We start from the raw sequence: 21,656 nt of genomic DNA on the forward strand, positions 1-21,656 counted from the left end.
GTGTGGTAAAGTTGGGCGTAAAGGACAAGTTTTTTTGTTCTTCGTCCTTTACGACCAGCACTAAAAATATTTTATCCGCAACTGTAATCGATATCTTTGGGTTCAATTGTCGTAAAGGACACATAATGCAGGTTTCCAAGAGAAAGATAAACCACTTTTTTTGTTTTTTTGACCTATATTTGTGACGTGTATAAGAAAAATATGCAGATTACGAGTATCTTTAACCTAGTGTAGCAACCGTAGTGATAAACTAAACGATTTAGAAGATAGATGGTTGTAAAGGACACGTCAAAATGCTATTAACGTCCTTTACACCCATGATTTGATAGGGTCGTAAATGACGGTCTTAGATGATTTTTATACAAAACCGGGGCGTAATTGTAACCGAAATGGTACAAATGTTGTGCTAAGTTTACAATTAAAAACTGGAAAAATGTGTCAAAACGTAAGTACGTTATATATGGCATAGAATAGCTACATTAGTTTAATGCAGTGTATTATTTATCTAAGCTATCTTAGCAACAAAAAAGAACAAGACTATTTTATATCCAGTTTTGTAATAAATAAACAATATTTACGCATAATAAATAGCATAGCATGTTAAGCATAGCAATCAATAAAAGTAGTACGTTAGTCTCTAGAATATAGAATAGAATAGAATACAATAGAATAGAAGAAACTTTATTCAAAAACGCTTAATTTAAAATTAACTAATAACACTCGAATATTAGTATATAGTGTTATTTATTTTGTAATTATATTTAAATAGTGTAAATGTGTAATGAAATTATTATGTATTGTATGAGTCCTCGTTACTTGAAATAAATGAATTTTAATTTAATTTTTAATTTATTTGCTTATAAACTATCTAATACTTTGGCAACAAACTCAAAATTATTTTTTTAATATTCGCCGCTGTCTGTATAGTCAGTAGGTTACGCATTCAGCCTTTAATTCTAGCGGGGAAACGCTTTCGTAGTATTATTATACTGCGACGAGATGTAGGTAATTAAAAAAAAACACTATGGTAATCAGGGTACGTACTCAAATGCACTAACGCTCACGATCTATTTTGTAGCTATATATCTTTATCGCTCTTGCATATTGCACCAGACTGCATTTTTGTCGGCGTCTGGCGTCGACGATTGCCATTCAGCTACGCCGGCAGTAAACTTTAACAGTAGACTATACTAACATTTAGTGCGACAATAACAGGTGCGTTTCGCTAGCGAATGAGCGTTAGCGTTTGGTGACTTAGCTATGTACCCAGGTACTTAAAGCATTGACTATAATATTTCTAGGATTGAACTCATAATTAAGATTATTCTTATTTAACAGGTTAAAGACTAAATAACAATCTTCTGTTTTAAAATTATGAAAAATATGAATCAACATGGTAGGTAGTCTTGACTACAGTTACTATTATTTATTAGTTGGTCACAGTTTGTATACGCGTTTATAAATAGGTACTTAACTCTTAGTTATTCTTAGAACTTATTTCTACTTTAGACTTAAAATTACTGTCGTATGTCGTATTAATATAGTCTACTGTTCACAGTTGCTGATTAAAGTTTACGTGATTACCATTAGTATTTTTATATTTACTTAAACTACGAAAGCGTTTCCCTGCTAGAATTAAATACTGAATGCGTAACTTATTGAGACAGCGGCGAGTACTAAAATAATAACTTTCCAAAATATTAGATAGTTTTTAAGCAAATGTTGTTTCTTTATTGCAAAACTGGATATAAAATAGTCTTGTTCTTTGTGTTTGCTAAATATTTAGATAAATATACACTGTAACACTATTGTGGCTATTCTATGCCATATTAACTACGTTTTGATACATTTTTCAAGTTTCTCAATTGTAAACTAAGCTAAAAACAGATGCCATTTGTACCATTACGGTTACATTTACGCCCCGAATTTGTATAAAAATCATCTAAGACCGTCATTTACGACCCTATCAACTCTAATTGTTCAAAAAAATCGTGGGTGTAAAGGACGTTCATAGCATTTTGACATGTCCTTTACAACCATCTAACTTCTAAACCGTTTAGTTTATCACTACAGGTGCTACACTAGGTTAAGGATACTAAAAATCTACATATTTTTCTATATACGTCACAAATATAGGTCAAAAAACAAAAAAGATATAAACATTTTTCTAAAAAAAAAGTTGTTTTTTGCTTCTCCTGAAAACCTGCATTTTGTCCTTTACGCCAATTGAACCCAAAGGTATCGATATTATCACGTAGGTAGCAGTGAGGTGATGGTTAATAATTTCACCACCCTTTCCCCCATTTGTGTCGTAGTTCCATTGTAGTGTGGGCGACCTGGCACTGCAACAGGTACTTCAATTATGTTCTTTCAATCCCTCAATTTTCAATACTGAAACAAACTGCAGTTTCATGTACTTACTCTGACCTGTAACTTAATAGTAGCACAATCGCTATCTTCGATGTAAGTAAGAGTAAAAAAAAATATTGGACATTTTTTACACAGATTGATTGAGCCCCGCAGTAAGCTCAAGAAGGCTTGTATTGTGGGTACTCAGACAACGATAATATATAATATACAAATACACATATACACAGAAAACATCCATGACTCAGGAACAAATATCTGTGCTCATCACACTAATAAATGCATGCCCTTACCGGGATTTGAACCCGGGACCGCGGCTTAGCAGGCAGTCACTATCGGCTAGGCCAGACCGGTCGTCAAATGAGTCGTAGAATGAGTATTACAATGTACTTAAAACAATGAAATATAACAGTAACATGACGCATGACGTCTTAGCGACAGACAAGATGGCGCTCGCCGCTGCGTTTAGTTATAAACATTGCGCTGCGTTCACTCTGTCACGGGTCCGCGTCGTACAGCTGCGTTCGTGACCAACAAAATGGTCCCGACGGAAGACCAGCGCTGACCCTTGGGTTAGCATTTTATGCTGAGTCGGGACCATTTCGTGGTAACTTATATGTTTAATTTCTTTTATTTGCTGTTTCTGTTTTCTTACTTGTGTATTTTGTAGTTATCACGAATAAATAATTGATTGATTGATTGATTGATTGAAATATGATCGCATTATACTTATAATACCTATGCACTAAACACGATTATCATGATTATATCAAAACCACTTTCAAGCAATCAAAATGTTAAAATTAGAATCGATCACCAGCTGTTACACGTGTTACCCAAAAGTTACACGACTACACAAAACCTAACAACACACTTTACATAAACATAATCTATTTTATGCAAGTCAACAATTCAATCAACTAATGCATTATTAAAACATGAATGAGGTCAGTGTCGTCGGCGATTACGTTCCGGATGTTGTTCCGGAGCTGACGGCAATTTCCGGAGCTCCGGAACTCCGGACGCGGGAAAAATCCACGCGATCCTGTAATGGAACTTGGTCGATGCTGCTTTAGGATTTGTAACGGTTTTCATCTTGTTTTGACACGAGACCCTAGGAATGAGGCAGCAAAATTTATGAAAACGGGTACTGTCTGATGACAAAATGCTAACACATATAGCTAACAATAACTATTAGTTATTGTCATCAGACATAAAAATCTTTACCTGATTTTTTAAGATTATGTAATTTAAGACTGTCTGTTGCCGGCCTAATTGTTGACAAAATTTTATCAGTTCGCGTAGTCTCCGTAGCGAATGAAACGCAAAGCGTGTTGTCTTAATAGCGCAAGCGATTGTTGCCTTCACTAAGTTTCATTTACTTATTCATGAATCAAGCCTTTACCCGAAAGGGGTCCAAATCAAATTAGTTTTTTAAGTACTTTCCTAATACCATAATTTTTCAAGTATTTTTACTTTACTAATATTACTCCCACTTCCCTCGAATGGGGGGTGGAAGTTTGTATGGAGCACTCCACTATTTTCGAATTTAACGCGAGCGAAGCCGCGGGCAAAAGCTAATTTTTTTTTATTTTTTACGATTTGTTTCGGAATAAACAGGCTTTTTATTTTACTTTTTATTTTTGTTTTATTTTTTATTAACGAATTTATTTATTTATCGTATGGCAATTAAGACTACAATACACTGTATATACACTATAAGCTAGTTCATGATGACAAGATGACATACGAAAACCATGTCAGATTTTCAATACAGAAATAGTCTTTCGGTAAATATAACAAGCCGTAGTAGAGGTTTAGTAGTAGTGCGTTTAAATTGATTAGGAAATGAAGAGTTTCAAGAATTTTCTCGTTCGCTCACTTCAAACCATCCACGAGTTTTATCAACATAAAACCACAGAATATATAATAGTTGATAAAACTCGTGGATCGTTTACCCAAGGACGATAATTTAATTTTGTAGTAAAAAAAAGAGTGTTTTCTTCAAGTCGGCAATGCTTAAATACTTGGAACTCTGAAGAAGAATGTATTTTCAGTACAGATGGTGTTTTTATTACGCACTAGTGTGAGAAGTGGTTCATTATATGCCAGGTCGAAACTTCGAATGGCCATCTGTACTGAAAAACGTCGTTTCGAATTTCCTTTTTTACGCACTTGTATCGTAATGTACTATTCTAGAGCTCCTGTAGGTACAGAATTACTTAAAGGCGAGCTAAGTGCGTGGTTTTAGAGAGTAGCACAAGAAGGGTTATGTAGCAACACATTTTTAAGTTTTGTGCTGGCCAAACCTGAGTCAGAGCAAGCTAAATTACAATGAAATCTTCCTTATATCTTAGAAGTATTAATCGAATAAGACAGTCAGTCGTGTGAGGGTGGAAATAAATTCTGATGCAATACCGTTACAACGCCATGATCGGGCGAGAGTACCTAAACGCAGTGTAGACAGGATTTTGTGAGAATTTATGTAACCTAGAACCTACGACCTAAACTAGCTCAAAATGTAATCATTAAATTTTCCGTTTCCGAACTTCGTCTCCGTTCCCGAAATTATTATTATTTTTCACGAATTTGGACTACTAATTTCTCTCTCCTAGTTAATAGTTCAGACCCTAATTGTGATACTGGCGCCCAACGTGGGGCCATATAATTATGTATTTCGTCATACCGTTGTTCGTAAAATTTCACAACTTATCAATCTGTATTTGCCCACACACACTGTTTCATAGCTATGATTAAACTATTGCGTCACTGTTTCGTTTTATGTCAACCCCTTTATTTGCCAAGAGTGGCACTGAAACTTGAGTAGTTTCATGTGCTCTGCCTACCCCTTCATGGGACATAGGCATGATTGTATAAATGTATGTATGTATTTATGTATGTATGTATGTATTATGAAACTTTTTTTTAATAAAAGTCATGAAACCTCTATCAACAATCACGGTGCATTTTGCTCGTCACGCTTTATATTGCATAACTTTTTCTTTGGACCCCTGGGTCTAAAGTTACCGTAGGGGACACGTTTTTAATTGCCTTCCTGAAGTGTTCCTTTTTGGAAGTGTCAAAAATATATCTAAAAGTTGGAAGACAAAATTAATTACTTACTCGAAAGGAGCAGCAATTTTATAAACCGTATCTTTACTCGTGTCGATTTTAAACACTCCCTTCGGCCATTTATCGCCACTCGTTTCGGACTTCCTTTTTTCCGCACTTGTATCGTAATGTACTAATTCTGCAAGGTATACAGTGTGCACCAACATTCAGTACCTATTTAGTTGAGAGTCCGGAAACTTTTTTCCCTCGTTTGTTTTATTCACGAGAATAACAGTCTTAAATGGGCTGTCTGCTGAATTCCAGTAAATGTTGACTATAGTTGTAATTGTTTCAAGGTCGAAGGCAATTTAGGAACGAGCCTGACTAGATTAAGTCGGAAAAAGAACTTAAAGGGTGAAGTTTGCTTGTCTTTATAAATAACATTACAGGTAGAACAACAGTGTGTATGGGCATCGGTTAACAGGCTTCCTACGGGAGCCCCCACGACTTATAATTAGGTATTATTATTTACTTTGCTTACGGTAGTGTCGTTGGTCGGGTCGCCACTTTCCCGAGTGAAGGTTGAGAGAGGCGATGGCTGAGATACGCGCCATACTCGTAAACGGGTGCTGTTTGTGAAGACCGGCCTGTTTCAGCTAATAGGGGCTATACTATACTATATCTACTTGTGATTTTAATTTTGAGTAAGAATACATTGAGGCACTTTGTTCGGTCCTTGTTTGTTTATTTTCTTTCTGGCTCTTGAATAAAAGAAAATAGATTAAGTCAATTAAGTATTATCATTATCAATTAACATATCTTCATCTAGAGTCTTTTACAACTCTTAAATCATTTTAGTTGTTTTAATTTTTTGTACCAGTTTGTATTTTTTTTTCACCGTGTTTAATTTTCAATTTCAAGTAGCTTTTAAATTTTGTTGAATCTGTATTACATAAGTAATACGGATGCATGATGCATGGATGGATTACATGTAAACATTACAATAATGTAATGTTTACATGTAAAAGTGCCCCTGTGGCCTACTTCCTGAATAAATGTTTTTGTTTTTTTTTTATAGTAGACTAAACTTGCTACATTGACTTTCACATTCATGTCAAATCAACACACATCTTACATACAGTCACAAAATCAACATACATACAGTCACGTCTTTATCTCATAAAGGGTAGACAGAGTACATGAAACAACTCAAGTTTCTGTCCCATTCTTAGCAATTACGTATAAGGGGTTGAAAGAAAACGAAAATATGACATTGCAGTGACAGATGGCCAAATCCAACTTACACCCATCTTAAAGGCCGGCAATACACCTCCAACCCTTCCAGTGATTCGGATGTCGGCGGCGGCAGATATTGCTTACCATTAAACGACCTATTTGCTCGTTTGCCTCCCATCGCATAAAAAAGTGCGCAGTAATAGCAATGAAATTGCGAGAAAGTTGCCTTTGCCTTAGTACAGTCAAGTGTAAAAATATGGGTGTACACATCTTACTCAAAAATATGTCCTATAGCATCTTAGTCCGGTGTAATAAGAGCGTAGTACCATATTTATGAGACGATTATTTCGATACGTATTTTTGCACTTGACTGTACTGTGAATACATATTTACTTCAAATATGTCTTTCAACTTGTCATTGTCTACCCACTCCTATATTCACCATTATAAAGGTATCCAAGCGTCAGAAGTGCTCACAAATATTTTATCAAGCCGCCTTTTTTCGTCGAGGTGAGGCGAAAATATTGTTCTAATATTTTCGTGTAATATGTGATAGCGTCGAGTCATCTTCAGAAAGAAAAGCTTTAGATTACTTTGGGTATATCATAGCAACCGTACAGACCTACATATCAAAAAGAAGTTCTAGTAAGTACCTAATGTACCTATAATATATTTATGACGAATAAATGTGGAAGAAAGTATCTAAAGGCGGCCACATCTAGCGTCTATCGTCGCGCATAAATAACTGCTCTAGCGCTATCCCTTTCCTTCAATCTAAACTGAAAGGCTTTAGTCCTTCATGGTGACCTCCTGGTGGTTGTTTAGCGGAAAACTGTGAACTTTAGTATGTTGCGTAGGAAAATTAAAAGGTTTGACCTAAATACTGGAAAGTTGTTTTAAACTCGACGTGACAAAACAAAATGTGTGCTGAAATTCTCACGTTAAATTATTATTTCTATCAGAGATGTTAACCATTTGAAATAAAAGCATTTCAAATAGAAATACAAAATACCTATTTTGCATTTGGTATTTTAAATACCTTTATCGAAAACTATTTTGTATTTTATTTGAAATACTTTTTAGTGCAAGTATTTTGTATTTTCTACCACTTCAAAATACAAAATGCTTTTTGTCACTTTTTGACGTAAGATAGATTGTACCGAGCGCGTATTCTATTTTTTCTTTGTCTGCCTAAGTTATGTAGGTGACCGGGACAACACGTTCGGAAGTGCTTAATTTGATGTTTTACAAAAACACACTTATTTTCAGTGCTGCCAACATAGTGGTTCCTATAATAATTAAGGTTCAATAAATAGTAAGTGATTTTTACAAGATCCCAAAGCACCCTGACCGTGAACATCGAAAAATCGGGGGAAATCCATATCGATTCGTATACCTAATTAATAAAGTAGGATTTTTTTTTTATATTTCATACATGCGATGTAACTCTTTCATTCGATTTTTATAACATTAGGTAAAAGACATGGAGACATCAAACAGTCCATTTTGGTTTCACTTTTTATCGTGTTAATTTTATAGAGCCAGGAAGGAGCCAGGTTTCTGGGTCTGGTGATTCTGTGTTTTAAACACATCTTAAAAATAAAAGTTTTACCTTACGTCAAAAAAGTATTTTATTAGAATAAAGGTATTTTGAAAATACCTATTTTGTATTTCAAATATCTTTTTGTAAAACTATTTTGTATTTTTATTTGAAATAGGTAAAAACCCAAAGTATTTGCATCTCTTATTCTTACTTATGTTCAGTCTATAGACTGAGGCACATCGAACAGAACGATCAATTATCTACGTGCACACGGTCCCCAATACAAGACGCGGATGCATTCGAACATCGCAGTATAACCATCTGTCGTTTGGGCCGTACTATAAGTTCTTGGATGGTACAAAATGAAACTCTCTCACTCACAGATGTCATATATACCATAGATCAAGCAAACGTATCTACTTAGCGTGTCAAATGAACTCAGTGAAATCCACTCGCAGTCTTTACTCGCAGCTTGCAGCTTTCGGGCGTCAATTTTTGTAAGTTGAAGTCAACCAAAACATAAAAAATGCCTCGTTACGTGAAATTCAATTGCAACAACACAAAAATTATGAACAATCAAGAGCCTGAGACATATTTAAAATTACAGGCAAGAATCAACTTCAGTACAAAATTTGACACGCTCGGCCCCTATACAAATATATGAATTTGTTTCTTCTATCTAAATTAAGTTCTGTGCTCTCACTTATATTTTCACGATTGATTACAGATGCGGAACTTACCTGATGTGTATAGCTCTCGGCAATGCTAACGTTCGACAGGCGAAATATTCACTGCGATAATACATATTAAACATAAATATCTGGGCAACCGAGCTTCGCTCGGTTCTGTCGTATCCTTGACATGTGTCGCCATCTAGTTCAAAAATGAATATTACCTACATCGAGCGAAAGAATTCTCAGCCTTAACAACACAACTACTCCACACGAGATGGCGCGCATTTCGCCACAAAAACTCAAATAGTGTATTTTCTATTCGTTTTAGCCTTGACCTGTGTCGCCATCTAGTGTTTGCAATAAATAGTACTTACATCGACCGAAAGAATTCTGTCTTAACAGTACAACTACTGCACACGAGATGGCGCGCGAAGAAAAACGCATGAAAACTCGAAAATTCGCGTTTTCCGGGACCTAAGGATAAGTTAGACCGATTTTTCACCCCCAAAAACCCCCACATAACAAATTTCTGCGAAATCGTTAGAGCGGTTTCCGAGATCGTCAGTGTAAATAAATATATATATAAATAAATAAATAAATAAATAAATATACAAGAATTGCTCGTTTAAAAGTATAAGATATTATAGGTACTATCAGCTGCAAAAGTGCATGACGAATTTATCAATGAACTCATTCACAATATCTTCATGCACTTCTGCAGCTGATAGTACCTAATTATTTTCAGTGACTCTATGTCGACAGGCGAAGCACTGTCAGCGAAAAGGTTAATAATAATATTTTGACGTCTATAATGATATCCACCCACGAGTCAAACCGGGGATCCGGCAGACCACACCGGCGATGGCGGGATAACCTGGACTCATTTTTGATTGGATGGCCAGAAATAGCACTAGACAGAGAAGATTGGAAAAAGAGGGGGGAGGCCTTTGCCCAGAAGTGGGACACAGGCTCTGAATAATAATAATGATATCGTATCTCTGTCTTGGCTCGGGCAGGCTATAATAAATATCAAATATGGGTATGTTTAGTAAAACGTCCCACTTTGTCGGTTACCATTAAGGCGAGATTTACTTGTACCTTTATATGAATAAACTGACAAAGCGGCTTTATAGCAATCCACAAAGTAGGACGTTTTCCCGTGCACGCTCACAAATAAAAAAAGTCAGAAACACTATCTGTCACAAAAGAGAAAACGGAACTTACTACTCGAACAAGAAAGAATTTCTCGTAGTCGTATGATTTTCGTAGGTACAGTCAACAACACAGCTGTGAATTCAGAAAACGTGCCAAAAATATATATACAGAAATTTATTGACTGTACATAAAGGTGTGTATACTTATTTTTGGCACTTTGTCTGTATTCACAACTGTGTTGTTGACTGTAGGTACTTTTTTGTCTATAAAAACAACTGTAACAACAAATCTTAATGCCTAGAATGGAAAGCACAAAATACTTCAAGACATTATTATGTTCATCACAGGTGTTTGTAAGAATAATACTTACCTACTCGACGAGAATGTACCTACACTGATAGCTGTGTATTGAAACTCAGAATAATAATATTCACTTACCTTTTTATATATAAAACTACTATAGTGCATTATACAACCAGAGACCTGTAAAAAATATAAAACTAACTATTTTGGCTCAGTCATCCAAAGTGAATCTTGGCCTCCGAAACGAGAGATCGCCACCTGTCCCAATCCTGCGCAGCCTCTTGCCAGTCACTGACTTGAAGCCGACGCAGATCCGCCACCACACTGTCCTCCCAGCGATACCTGGGTCGACCCGCCGGACGGCCGCCAGCCGGTCGACCCAAGAACGCAATCTTGACAGCCCGATCGTTTCCCATTCTCAGTGACCGAACCATTCTAGACAAATTAAATACAGTGACCCCTTCTTTCCTTGTGCTTTCAACCCCTTATTTGCCGAGAGTGGCACTGTAACTTTAGCAGTTTCATGTGCTCTGCCTACCCCTTTATGGGAAATAGGCGTGATTGTATGTATGTATGTAAATACAGTGAGCTATTTCGCCACAGTGATAATATATTGACACTTGACACTGACAATTCTGTGCCTATTTCTGTGTTGATAAGTAACATTGTTACTCAGCGTCAATATTTCCTTGTTGAACAGGCAATGAACGGCGAAGTGTAGGTAACTGTCGGGCGACAATTGTCACTGTTGTGAATAGACCACAAGTCTAGTGAATAATAGTTTTCCATCGTAATATAACTTGACTGTAGTTAAAATAAAATATTTTATACCATGTACGAAATAAAGCATCAGATAATTATAAGAAAAACATGGACAAAGGTAATTTTCAAAATCCAATTTCTATTTAATAAGTCAGGTAGAAATATAATTATAAAGTAACTGAGTTGACTGTGACGTCACTCAATTCGATTTCATATAAATTCCATATTTAGCAAGTTCAAATTCGTTTTGACAGTTCTTAAAAAGAAGCTGATTTGACTAGGAAGGAAGGAGCCTATTTCTCGGAAACGTTAGTATTTGTCATGTAATAGTACATTACATCAGAGGCCGGGAAAATGAGGAATTCCGGCCAAGTGGGTATATACGGCCGAGCGAGCGTGCGAGCGAGGCCGGATAGGGATACGAGGCCGGGAATCCGTTTTCGCGCCGAGGCATGTATAGTGCTTTTCTCAAACATACAATGAAATAAAAAAAAATGCTCTAAAGGACAATATTTTATAAAAAAAAGTGACTTTGCAGGCCTAGGCCTAAAAACTAATATGAAATCCCTTTACAGTCCTCTCGAGTTGTTGCGCCCAAAAAGCGATACTTCCCAGCCCATTTTAAGGAACGTAAAGACAATATTTCATTGCATGTTTGAGAAAAATAGTTAATTTACTGCGACTGCGACTGCGACTTTCTGAAACATCTTTTACTGCGACTATCTGAAATAGGATAAAAGCGAGGGCGGATCCAGCTTCGTACCCAGGGGGGTTGGGTCACGTGGTCAATGTATGTCATTTGTATGGGCCAACCTAGGCTCTGGGGGGGGGGGGTGTCATGAGGGTCATGCCCCTCCCCCTGCCCTGGCACGTGCAGTGGAATTACGAATATACTTTGTATGTTTACTACTATATAACATAACTTTATATCGAAAGTCTTTATTTCAAACTAGTCTCTTATCAATCCAAACCCATAATACCCTAAAGCCAATTAAACAATTGAAACCCGATACCACACCACGTGTGAGTTACATTAGTACCACCGCGATAGTAGGCCATACGTGACGTATCTCTTAACGCGAGCATCGCTCAGCCATTGCCTATTCTAACTTACAAAAACTCCCATCTTCACCCCTACTTTTATACAAACATACAACCTTCATATGTGAAAGATATGGTTTAAAATCGAATAGTGGGGAAAGAGAGATAAGAGGGGTGGGGAAGGAAAGCTTTTCCACTCCGCTACATAAAGCATGATCGGCGAAATGCCGCAAACTTCGAGCGTAACTAAGAGGGATAAATATGTCTGCTTAGCCGAACTACTATTTATAAAATAAATATTGGGGACACCTTACATAGATCAACTTAGCCCCAAACCACAGTATAATAAAGAGTACTATCATACAGTATGGCCACTCCCGCTCCCCGCTGAAAGTGCCGCCCACCCCCTCTCGGTTACCTCACAGTTATCGCCTGTCAAAAACGCGAACAGTCGATCTGTCATATTTCACTCATACAAGCATAGTACGCGTTCACCTACACGAGCTTAGAATGTGTGCTAGGACCACGCCTCTTTCATATATATTTGATCGCCAGTGTCCGAGATGTGGCAATAGGGAGAACTAGCATCGAAACGTAAGCGATTGTGTGTGTAGTCTGATACGCTTGAGACAGATATATGTGTGAATAGTGCTGTCTTGCTCACTCACTGCATCAGATAATCATATGAAATACCCCCCCATTTGGATTACGAGTGAAATTGGGCGTATGATTGCAGTATAGAAATAGAACAATAAGTGTACTAGAAACTCGTAAAATCGGGTCAGTTTGGATATATTTTCAGAATAAGGTTTCTCTTTTTCATTGCGTTTCAGTGTATGTTTGATTAAATGTTTTCCTATTCCCTACAGGGTGAAATATAAGTAGTTCAATATTGTGAAATGTGAAAGTTGGGGTGGAACAATCACCAATATTATACAATACTGTAACGGACCACACAGTCCTCGGTTCAAATCATAGGAGATATTTATTAAAACACCCTTACTTAGGTATAATTATAGTAAACAATTTTAATAACTTATATTAGAAGTAAACGTCTAATAGTATGAAAAAATAATAATTATTCCCGGAATTCAAACGAACATAATTTACAAAGATCAACATTCCTAAAACTGTTGCCAAAAGCGTTATTATCGAGGAAAGCAGTAAATCGTGATAAAAATATTAATTAAAGTTAGCGTAACTTACAAAATCAAACATTCTTTAAACTATTGCCGTAAGCGTTGTTATCGAGGAAAGCGGTCAGCCTTGACGAAAATATTAAAATTGGCGTCCCTAACTATTGAATATTGATATATTGAGAGGAATAGGAGAAAGCGGAACTTTGGACGAAAGATACGAAACGCATGCGCGAATAGGATATAAAAGGCAGAGCAAAATGGGAGAGGGGATCAGTGTTAGTTGTACGACGTTGGTAAGAGGAAGTCTGTTAGTGTGATCCTGATTGAAGCATTTAAATAGAAATAATTAGAGTGAGAAGGAGTTTGAGTTTATATTGGTAAAGTATAGTGAAGGAGTGCAAGTAAGTGATAAAATTTAATTATTTAATTGTGTGTTAAATTGATTATGGTACTTTATTAATAACTCTTATTTAAATATTTGTGATTGATTATAAATGTTTAGCGTAAAATTTATGTTGTGTTAAATAGGAAAGTTAGTAGATAGAATTACTATCTATAAGATAATAATTTTTATTATATATTGAATACATATTCATTTTATATACAAATATTTAGCCAGAATCGTATGGGTAATATGAGAGGATCCCTTCGTTTAAAACTTATCAATCAAAAGAAGAATATTGTTTATTAAGGGTAAGCAAAGATAACATCCTGTTTTAATGTTTATGGAAACTTAATCTTCACTGAAACTAAAAGGAAATTAGGGGGTATTAAAAGGAATGTTAATTAACTGTGAGCATAGCAATAAAGAATTTGTCTTAGTATCAAAAGAAGGTCAATGAATAGGCCCATTAATGGATATCAAAATAGATATTCTGTTTCCTAGATAGACCAGGAATAGGTTTAGAGCAGCTCTCATCCTGACGGAAGAGGATTATGTTGCAGAAACATCCCAAAACATATAAAATTACACTGGGATTAAAGGGTCCTTTGTCTAATTATTTGATATCTGCTACTATGGTAGTACATTTTTGACTAGTGCAATGACACTCTTCATCAGTTTACTTTTGTTCTAAGGAACCCAATTGTTCAATGTTTGATCAAACATAAATTGAACCGGCAACCTGATTTGTCCATATGCTCGAGCGAGGTCGTTATAATAGGCTTCTTATATACACCTATTATTCCTATGTATAAGGAACTCGTGGGTCGGGAGCAATTAACCCCATTTTAAATAATGTCTTGTGTATATTTTTAATACATTTCCTGTATTTATATATCTTACACAATTTTACCTATCCCACACATTCTTAAGGATAACACACTAAATTCTTTCACAAATGTCATTCACTCTGCTTATTAAATTTCAAGTGAATATATTACTGCCTTATTTTATAAAATAGCAATTTAAATTTATCCCTAATAACAAGCTCCTAGAGGTAAAAAGAATCTGGATTATTACATACAACTACGGGGTCCTAAACTTACTAGACGATCACAGTATTTTTAATAGTGTATTGTTTTAATTAGGGGTAACAATTTGGACTTAGGTAGTGTTATTAAGAAAGGAACTAATTAAGGGGGTCTCGGGGTATTACAATACATTAGGTACTATTCATTACGAATACAATAAAAGCAAAACTACTGTGTTCAGGTTGTAAGTTTTTATATGTATATTATATGTCGATATTTTGTCCGACTGGGTTAGCAAATATCGTCATATTTCAACCAATTTAAACAAAATGTAAAAATAAATTATATTTAAACTTTCCTTAAGAATCACTCTATTCATAGGTGAAAACCGCATGAAAGTCCGTTCAGTAGTTTTTGAGTTTATCGCGTACACACACACACACAGAGACAGACCTGATGTATATTTTCCTATATTATTGTGTATCTCTTTTATATAGGTAGCAAAAACAAAGAAAATGCACATATTTAGACAGCGCAACGAGATTCTTAATTAAAACCATAACATTAAGCATTCTACTTCCTTTGTGCTCATCTGCATAAAACTTTTAGCATTATACACCGTGCGCAAGAACAACCATCAATTTTAGCGACATAATTTGTACCATGGCACAACAACTTCTTCAGTGAAAATGACTTCAAATTTGAGTGTAGCCGGTAAAGACTCAACCCCTATAGAACAACAACACTTGAACGATGCTTCAAAGTTTCATTTCAAAATTGTGAGTTTAAGCCTCAACACTAGTTAAATAAATAAACTGAGTGAGAGAGTGTTGAGACTTGCGATCAAATCTGTATCCGTAAGATTATTAATGTACTTGTTAAAAAAATATTATTATCGCTCGTGCTTTGCACATTCGGGACAACAACAGGTATTTTAAGTCTCATATAATATATATAATTATAGCGACCCGCCCCGGCTTCGCACGTTTACCTATATGTAAACCTTCCTCTAGACTAGAATCACTCTATCTATTTAAAAAAACCGCATCAAAATCCGTTGCGTAGTTTTAAAGATTTAAGCATACATAGGGACATAGGGACAGAGAAAGCGACTTTGTTTTATACTATGTAGTGATATTAAACAAAGCTAATGTATCTCCATCGAAAACATAACATCGATTGCATGACGGTTTGGTACTTGTGACTTGTATTGTTTAGTAGAACGGGTGATTTTCCGCAACTCGACGTCTTGCGCCTATTTTGCGTGATATGGGGAGGGGTTGGCTAGTCCTGCCATCTCAACTCGAGAAATCCTACCAGACCCTTGATGTTGAGTAGGACCTAGGGGAGGTCTCTCGGAGATCCGAGATATTTTGCCCTGTATGGAGCCATCCCGCTGCACTCCAGCACCACGTGTGTAGCTGTTCCCTCCGTCTCCATGCACCCTCGGCTCAGGGGACTGTCCGTAGCACCTGTTAAATACTCCATGACCTGTTATGGCACTGGTTACAATTCTCAGACGACTTGTGACTTATAAATTATAAAAGAAAATATTGCAAAATAAATACGTCCAGGGTACGTAGCCGAATGGCACAAACGCTCACGAAACGCTTACGAAACGAAACGCTCGTAGATACCATCGCTCGTGCGCATTGGCGTGACAGAGCCAGACTATCTTTCGTGGCGTTTCGTTTTCGTTTTTCGTTTCGCGTCGAAGAAATACCATTCCGCTGCGGCACCTGATTATCTCCACGGTGTATGTGTCATTCTAGCAACAAAGCAGACTCGAGTCGCGTTTTATGGTGCAAGTTACTCCGTGCCTTCATGATCTATTTTGTATTTAAAGCAACACATAAAAACTTTAGCTACACTACAGCAACGTTAACAGGTATATTTAAGTTAATAAACTAATCAGGTCAACCTATTAAAGTTAGTAGAATCAAGCCTTCGTCACTCGCTTGCGGTCTCGCGTTAAGTACCTACACGCTAGCCGTTCATTTGAATGAACAAGTGGCAGAGGGGCGCCACGCGTCCGCCTGTGTAGTCTGAGCTTTACGTAGTAACTTTTTAGTATTATTTTTAAAATCGGGACTTAATCGCGTATAACTACATATTAAACTGACCTCCAACGTTTCAAGGACGGCGTTGTCCCCGTGGTCTCGGAGAAGACTGGCTTGAAATGACATCAACACCTTCTGACAGCCGCGCGAGTTTTTCGAACTACCCGCACTTGGTTTTGATTATCAACTTGAACTGTTTGCGCACTAGGGATGTTACTCTGTCGACATACAACACTGACGATATTTGATTTAACGACTGTCGATATTATTTTCGGCTTACACTTATTAATGACAGGATTCCATGTGGATGAGATCCTAAAATCCTCCGTAAACGTAATAAATCGTGGCGATCCTGTAATAATCGTGAAAGTTTAAATCAGTGTTTTTAGTGTTTAGTGTCCATAGTTTTATTTCATGAGTAACTATCGCGGTAACCGAAGACAATATTCAGTGTTTTTAGTATTAGTTAAATAAAGCGTAGGTATTTGTCATTTTGCGGGCAAGTGAAGGATCTGTTACGTTAGTCACTTATTAATAATCTGTGGTAGAATACATATCGTTTCCTTTACGAAGGCGCGTGATTTGCCTCGTGTTCTCATGAAATGTTAAGTAATATTTGTCCAATTTGGGCGTCATTATGAAAGTCACAATTTATAAACCTTGCCACAAGTTTGACACTGGTGTATTTCTTATCGTGTGCCGTAATTGCTTTATAATATTTATAATAATATGCCGATACGAGCAAGATGTATTACAGAAACTGATTTCTCCTTTGCCGCTACGTATTATAAAACAATCAAATTCAGGATGATTCTGAATACTTCAACAACTTATATTGACCGGGATATAGCGGCCAATATAAATCATGAAATCAAATATTATGAAGCGCTGGTGGCCTAGCGGTAAGAGCGTGCGACTTTCGATCCGGAGGTCGCGGGTTCGAACCCGGCTCGTACCAATGAGTTTTTCTGAACTTATATACGAAATGTCATTTGATATTTGCCAGTCGCTTTTCGGTGAAGGAAAACATCGTGAGGAAACCGGACTAATTCCAATAAGGCCTAGTTACCCTTCGGGTTGGAAGGTCAGATGGCAGTCGCTTTCGTAAAAACTAGTGCCTACGCCAAATCTTGGGATTAGTTGCTAATTTGAAGAAGCTTTGGCTTTCCAACCAAGCGTGATCTGGTTATGTGTATTCCTTCTGAACCTACTCCTATTTGAGAAGTACATATTTCTTGCGATATTCATATTTATGTATATATATATATTTATATATCGTATTTTATTTGTGTATTCGTATATGTAGTTTATTTCATAATATTATTTAGTATTTATGTAGTTTATTTACTTGTGGACATTATTTTGGTTTATTTCTGACCTTTATTGTACTTCTGTAAGTTTGTCTATCTTGCCTACTTTAATGTTCCTCTCATCTAATCTAAGGTTAGCTGGAAGAGATCCCTTATAGGGATAAGTTCGCCTTTGTACCTCTGTTCCTGTAAACTGTATGTGAATCTGTTGTACACAATAAAGTGATTACTACTACTACTACTACTAGTTGTCAAAGCGGACCCTAGGCTCCCATGAGCCGCGGCAAATGCCGGGATAACGCATGGAGGATGATGATAGCGGTCAATATAAAAGTCTAATGACTTGAACACTATCTATACACCGTGTTTTTTTTTGTTTTCCGTTAAATTCGACACGTAGCTAGGTTCATTATCAGGGAACACTCTGTATATGACTTTTAGTTAAATTCGCAAAAAAAAATCATCTTTTTTCATACATAATAAATTAATTTATAAGTGTGACCCTTCAGAATAACATTCAAGTTAGTGTCAAGTGATTGACGGCACATGTCAAAACAAATAACATTGGGAATTGGTAAAGGCTGTCACACAGGTGTTCAGTAATTATCTTTATTTTTTTAATAACTCGATAACCGTAAGAGTTAAGACGCTAGTTTGTTAGAAAAATTAATCGTATTTGATCTAAAGAACCTTCCCTTAAAGTTAGCGGAATTCAATAAAAACAGGGTGTATAGATACCTATGGTAACCTATGCTAAACTTCTGTGGAATAAGGGTTTAGTAACATTTTTTTTTTAATCGATCTATGTACAGTCACCGGCATAAATAAGTGACGATTTCTATAATACCTTGTCGTATTAACGTCTTGTTTGAAATCATCATCATCATCCTTGTGTTATCCCGGAATTTGCCACGGCTCATGGGAGCCCGGGGTCCGCTTTGACAACTAATCCCAAGATTTGGCGTAGGCACTAGTTTTTACGAAAGCGACTGCCATCTGACCTTCCAACCCGAAGGGTAAACTAGACCTTATTGGCATTAGTCCGGTTTCCTCACGATTCCTTCACCGAAAAGCGACTGGCAAATATCAAATGACATTTCGCACATACATTCCGAAAAACTCATTGGTGCGAGCCGGGGTTCGAACCCGCGACCTTCGGACCGAAAGTCGCACGTACTTATCGCTAGGCTACCAGCGCTTAACGTCTTGTTTGAAATGTCATACGAAATTGTCAAACGATTAAAAGCGACAAGGTACAGATCGGTGCCTGTACTTTAATGTATCAAAAATCTCTTGCAACTTTACCCCCTAAATATGATAGCTATTTTTAACGCGCTCCCCTAAAAAATGTCAGCAACCTGTCACAAAATGCACCCCGAACCAAGTAATCAATTCCAGAGGCTGCCGACGGAGATTAGCCTAGTTCGCAAATAAAACTGCTCCGATCGAGGAAGGGTCCCGTGATCCCCTGAATATGCAGCTCCATATTTCAAGGTGCTTTTGAAGTTCATAAACAGTAAGCAGTTCTTTGAATGTAACCAATTTATGCGGAGGCTACCTAGCACCAAAGGACTTCAGAGAGCTACCAATGAGCCTCATCATCCGATACGTAGAGATGGTCGAAAAGCTCCTGAATAGCTGAAGGATCTTAGGATCGAAGGGGGTAGTTGCACAAAAGATCCCGATGGGTCGAAGTGTATCCGGAAGGGCCCCCGCAGATTTAAGATAAGATAAGACTGATTGAATAAAGTTTTGTTAAATATTTTTATGATTGCGTTTTTGAGAGTGGTCTGTAGAAAAAAATCGAGCTTTGAATGATACACAACTGGTAGTACTTCGGACCATCGCAGACCAAATTCAACCAGTTCAATACTACCGTCGCGTACAAACCTTTCTTGAACAGATCGGCTGCAGTGTCCCGATAAGAGCACATCCATCACACTTTGCGTTATAAACAACATTCATCTTTAAAAAATCCTATAAACCAAAACATTCATCGATACTTAAGCCGTTTTAAATCTGTGTTAGTAAGGAATGTTTTTGATTCTATAAAGTGGTATAAGCAAAACAGATCGTAGACTGTTAAGTCTTTTTGAAACTGTGATGTGAAAGGGATCTGTAGGGTAATATTTCACGGAGTGTCTAAGTTCATAATTATTATTCTGTCGTTTGAGTTCTGCTTGATGGGATGATGGGTAAGCAATAACATAATGTTATCTATCAAACGCTGTTAATGTATTCAAAAGTATTAAAACTGAAGTTTTTATAACTCTTAGCAAGAACGATTAATACTGGACTGACAAAGCCCATACAAAAAAGCGTACCCCTTAAACGTATGGGCCTTTTAGGTTTAAAACTAGATGGCGCTGTTCGCAGCCTGGAAGTAGTCAAAATCATATTTTCCCCAAATATTTTTGCGTGTTTTTATGTTTTACAAGAACAATAAAATTTTTTTTTGTTTTAAAATCATGATATCACGTCAAATACACATTTAAAAAAAAATTGTAGGCATCATCAGTGTAGTTACGATAATATTTAATAGGTGGCGCTAAAAAATCCAGGTACGATTCTTAGTATAAAGTATGTAAATCCTATAATTATAAATAATCCATGCTCATAGGTAGGAGAAAATATACTCCAAGAACAAATTAATAATTAGGAGAACTGAAAATATGTATGCTAATTTTCAATACCTACATCTAGTAAGAAAGAATGAAAGACATAGATATGCAAGTGAATCATTAGGTACCTACTGTTATACCAAAATAGGATGCCGCTCAGCGTAGACTGTATCTAAGAGACACGGCACTGATTTTCAGGGCACCCATAATAATTATAACTAAACTTAAAACTAAAACAAGAAAAAAAATATCTGATGATTCAGGTTAAAACATCGAATTGTCGGGATATCTGCAACAGTCAGCCGTGTTAAGTCAAATGAAGTACTACGCTTCAAAATAATAGCTGCGTGTAGCCCACCTTGTATTTTACGGTGGCTTCATTTGTCAAACAGCCACTTCAAACATTTTCACAATAAAACGGACATCTGTAAACTACCCACTAGCAATAATTCAATCATAGATTAAATATAAGAAGATCGTATTATCCCATACAATAAAATGCGACCGCCTAAGAACGCGCATACACTACACCACACATAAATGGCGTCACAAAAAAATGCCTTGTTACCATCGATTACTTGTAGATTGGCGTTAAGTGTCACTTTCGAGCCATAAATCTATATCAAAAGTAACGGTTTACTGACGATTCGCCAAAAAACGTTTCCCAAAGTTTCACATCCCAAACTATTATTCCCAAATTATCATTTCCCAAATAAACGTTTGGCAAAACAACTTATCGCAAATTGACATTTAGCAAAACTTTTTTTGGCAAGTATTTGTTTCCCAAAATATTTACTTGGTCAAATTTCATTTTACCAAATATTATTTAGTCAAAGGTATTGTTAGGCAAAATTTCCATTTCCCAATATATTGTAATTAAATGGCGCACTAGAAATTTGTTTGTTGATTTTATACTTTGTGTCCAAAATTTGTGTGAAATAATGTGTATGTCGTACTTTTTTTCCTCCTGCTGCAAATGTC

At 36.4% G+C, this 21,656-nt stretch overlaps 1 protein-coding gene across 1 annotated transcript in view; it reads right to left on the reverse strand.

Annotated features, from left to right (window-relative positions):
* The window catches only part of LOC125230722, a 49,322-nt gene that overhangs the window by 17,992 nt on the left and 9,674 nt on the right, over positions 1-21,656 (reverse strand). The gene's annotated exons all lie outside the window — the stretch shown is intronic.

This window comes from Leguminivora glycinivorella, chromosome 10 (genome assembly GCF_023078275.1).
Source record: "Leguminivora glycinivorella isolate SPB_JAAS2020 chromosome 10, LegGlyc_1.1, whole genome shotgun sequence".
Taxonomy (NCBI): Eukaryota; Metazoa; Arthropoda; class Insecta; order Lepidoptera; family Tortricidae; genus Leguminivora; species Leguminivora glycinivorella.